This window comes from Silene latifolia, chromosome X (genome assembly GCF_048544455.1).
Source record: "Silene latifolia isolate original U9 population chromosome X, ASM4854445v1, whole genome shotgun sequence".
In the NCBI taxonomy this organism is placed as follows: Eukaryota; Viridiplantae; Streptophyta; class Magnoliopsida; order Caryophyllales; family Caryophyllaceae; genus Silene; species Silene latifolia.
Window position 1 is genome coordinate 183,306,624 of NC_133537.1, and position 4,657 is coordinate 183,311,280.

A 4,657-nucleotide genomic window follows, 5' to 3' on the forward strand; every position below is an offset into this window, starting at 1 on the left:
GATTATAACTAGCTTGTAGCCATGCAAACCTAGTTTTTCTTGAGAAGAATTACAAGCTCATGCATTGGCTCTACTCTCCCCATGCCAACCGGTTTTCAAAGGGCCATTATAGAGGTTTTTCTCTCTAATAATTCATTTTACTACTTGACATTATATTTCTAGTGTAAGAAATATGATTAACTCTCTACATCTTATGAAAAATTAGAGAGATAAAATCTCCAAAATCCATCCTTTCTATACCGAAATAATAGAGATCAAAACAATAGTTTTTGGGTCATTTTAGTAAGATTATAATTATTCTAGATCAAATAATAATAGTCTTTTAAGGGTCATCTTGGGTATATGCTTTAAGGAGGGATTCTATCTTTGAATCCTTGTTCTTCCATTTGTAAGGAAAGTTCAAGAACAAGTGAGAAGGAGAACTCACTTGTGGTCTAAATCCGAAACTACTATAGTAAGAATGACGATTTCTTCTCTTGTCTATTTTAGTTTGCATGCATAAGATCTAGTTTTAATTTTATGACTAAATTAAAATGTAACATATATGAATATGTTGAATAATGAGATTAATAATTTCTAACAATGATAGAAGGAGGATTCGTTGAGGAGAGATTCTGACTTAGCTACTTGATCGTCTGTGGTGTTTGCTTTCCAGGTAGGGTTTCCCTACTCAGTATTGGCTACATAAGTTGTTGGTAATTGTTGTTGTAACTGTTGAGTAACTGTACTGTTGGATTGGTTTTGGCGTTGTTGATAGTATACTGTTGATTGGTTGTGTAACTGTCTATGATCTTCGGGGCGCGTCCCTGGCTGAGTGGAGTCACTTGCGGGGAGTGGCTTCACGCCCTTGATTTGCCCTCAATGGAACCCGTCACAGAGGGGATGTGCACATTAATAAACTTGGGTTTATCGCTCGATGGAGATGAGCGGGGATTTGGTGGGTACGGCTGCGGTCCCCCACTGGCGGCGTGGAGTACTTCTTGCGATGGGTACTCTGGCAGGGCTACACACTTTAGTGTGTAGTCAGTTGTGTGGAGTTTGAAGATGGAGACTGGGGATTTGTGTGAACTGCTTGAGCTGTTTGTGACGTTGTTTCTTTGTGGCATTTGTTTTTATTTAATCAGTACTGACCCCGTTTAAATGTTTTAAAAACTATGGTGATACATGCGGGGGTGGTGAACAGTTATTGAGCAGGTATGTGACGATGCGTATGGGATAGCTGAGATGAGTCACCACGTTGCAGTTTAGAAGTCTTCTGCTGTGTCAGACATTTTATATTTTGATAGTAGACAGTTTTGAGAACTTTGTACTTTGTTTAAACAGTTTTGGAGTTCGCATGTAATCACTTTAAACTTTATTACTATTTAAGTAAGTTTCCTTATTGTCTTTTGATTATCATTGCCTCGGGAAACCGAGATGGTGACGTTCTCATACCTTAAGTGGTCCTGGTAAGTCACTTGGAGTATGGGGGTGTCACAAAGTGGTATCAGAGCGACGATCTTGAAACCTGTAACCAATGAACCTAATGAACATAGGTAATCAAACTAAAATGAACCCGGGGTAGAAGTTGTAGGAGCCAATGCAAAGACTTGGGAGACGACCTAAAGTCGCGAACTCGCCCTACAATTTTGAACCGGTCACCATGGGGTATGAGTGATGTGACTCATAATTGTGCACATTTAGTCCCCTAATTGAGCCAATTTTGCATACTATTATAACATTCCATAGCCATTTTTTCCGTCAAATGCTTTCTATTTTGCTTTCCTAGTGCATTTCGTATGTTTTGTAGGAAATAAGATAATTAGGTGGAAATTCCCATCTCCCGTGCATATTTCGAAGCTTATTGATGATATTGGATGGACTAGTGTGAAAGAGGAGGCAAGAACGAAGACCGACAACACAATAATAAGGCGCATGCAAAAGGAGGAAAACAAGGGCCATTCTGAGGAACAATCCGAGCGGATTAGGCAGAAAACACTTGTCTCCCCCCTCACAATACGAGCGTTCCCGAGCAGAAGACGCTCGCCTCCTCACCTCACAATCCGAGCGTCTCCCTCCCTGATCCGAGCGGATGATGACGACACTAGCGCAATATGCTCATCTCCTTGAAAGACTTGCATTTCTCCACTTTAAAAACTTAGCATTGTTATTTACTAATTTATCCTTACTTAACCTAGTCATACACTACTATAAATACCCGATTTGTAATAATTAAAAGGAGGAGGTTCCGGCAATAGAAAGTTATCTTAGATTAGATTAGGAGTAGATTAGAATAGATTAATCTCAATCATTCCACAAAATTACACATTAATCTTTCCTTAATTATTGTTCAAGTTTATTATTATTGGGTAATTGAAGATTATTGGGTTACTATTGGAGAATTGAAAACTCTTCATCAATCAATCAAGTTTTCTTCTATTATTCTTTGCTTTATATTTGGATCATTCCTAAGTTGGTAAAATTCCTTTACTCTTTACTCTTTATTGTTTATTTCCTCATTCTCTTATCATGTTTATACTTGTTGTAATGATTAACACCATTGATGACATGTTCCCCATGATAATAAGTGAGTAGTCCTTTGGCTAGGATTAATGGGAAATTAAGGGAAACCACCATGAGGATTGATTCATGCTTAATCTAATGTGTTTTCATAATTATTCTTCTTGCTTGTTGCGATTTCAACTTATGCACATGTTATGTTTGATGAAATGCTAAGCCTATGAATCCTTGCATTTCTTATCCATCACTTATCTTTTCAATGAGACTTGTAAGACATAAACCAACTCGAGTTTCATTAGACCATGCATATAGTTGAATAGGAAGGACTAAGTCAACTTGTAGGTGTTGTACAATCTAATCAATTCGGCTCTGGGACCTAAACCTTCTTAGGGATTGTAAGATATACACTAACTCGATCCCATCACAATAATAAATGCTTGCTATTTAATTGAGAACATGTTTGTATGATCAACTCCCATGAATATCATATGATCCCATGACATCCTAGTATCCTTTATTATTTGTCTACACCTTTACTTGCTTGTCTTACCGTGTTGCTTGCACTAGTTTAGAACCCAACTACAAACCCAAATCAATCGTGACACTAGCATAAATTGAGATAGATAGACTTAGAACCCAAAGCACACCGTCCCATGGATCGACCTCGACTTAACCACTAAGTAGTTATTTGTTGAGAATATAAATGTGTTTGATTGGGAGACACGACGATACCTTCCGTCAAAATGGCGCCGTTGTCGGGGATGGTGTTTTGTGATTAAGTTCTTACTTGTTTGTCTATTTTAATTTTGCTCTAACCTTGAGGAACTTGTTCCTCAAGGATCGTTCTTACTGTTTTTGTGTAGTTTCATTGGTTGTAGTTGTTTCCTTCTCTTAGCTATGATGGCTCAAGACTTGACATATGGAGCATATGGTGGATCTTTTGAGTATGACTATGGGTATTGGGAGTTTGAGGAGCAAGTCAACACAAACTTACCTTAATATTCATACAATGAAAATCCTAACTATTACCCCAAATTTTCCAATCAAAATCACCAAATCCAATATCCACAACAACCACCCACCCAATACCCACTTCATAATGAATTTCAATTGCCACAATACAACCACTTTTACACCCTCCCAAAACAAGAAGATGAACCCATTCAAAATGTGATCCTCGAAATGATGGGAGATCAATAAAACTTCTTCAAGCAAATGCTAGAGGAGAGCCAAAATAGGGACAATGTTCTTCAAGGCATTATTACCCAAGGTGAGGAATTGGAGATCCAAATTGCCCAAATAAAAGAAGCCCAAGTAACTACTCCTCACCATTCCTTAGACATTTATCATGAATACGAGTTTGAAGGATTTACTTTTGATAAGAAATGGGAGGAGCTAATCCTTTTGAGCTTTTGTGAGTATGAAAGTGTTGTATTCGATGAAGAAGACACTAGGTTGAGTAAGCCATATATTCTTAGCCTTTGTGAGTATGAGGGTGTGTCTTTTGATGTGAACATTGAGATGGTGGAGGAAGGATTATTGAAGAAAGATGAAGCCCCCATTTATGATTCCTATGAAGATAGCCATGATGACAAGATCATGTTTTGCAAGAACTCATGGGATAAGGAAGAGGAAGTTTGTGAGATCACTCTACTTGAGGAGCCTATCCTTGAGAAATTTGAGATATCTTATCAAGAAGAAGGAGAATGCCCCTTCCCTATTGCCTATGAAGACTATTTTACACCCACCATGGAACCTATGATTATTGGAGATGACATGGTGAATCTCCTCCAAAAAGTCAAATCGTCATATAAAGGATACTTGGTGGAAAAGCTCAAGAACAAACTTGCAAATGAACTTGCTTGTGGAAATTTGACACCCACAACATCAATTCCTAAGGTATTTGGTCATCAATGTTATGAGAATTATCGTTCTACTTTGGAAGGATTGAGTAATCAAAATGCTATCATCATCACCAAAATGAAAATGGAAGATGGCAAGCGGAAGTTTCTGGACAAAAGTGAGCCACACTTCATTGACAAGAATCATGGGCTTGTTGGTTTGAAGCATTGCAAATACTCAAGTGCCAAGAGGAAGGTGAAAAAGAGAATGAATAACAAATTCCCTTGGCCAAGCTTTGTTTTGAAGTTAAGCAAAC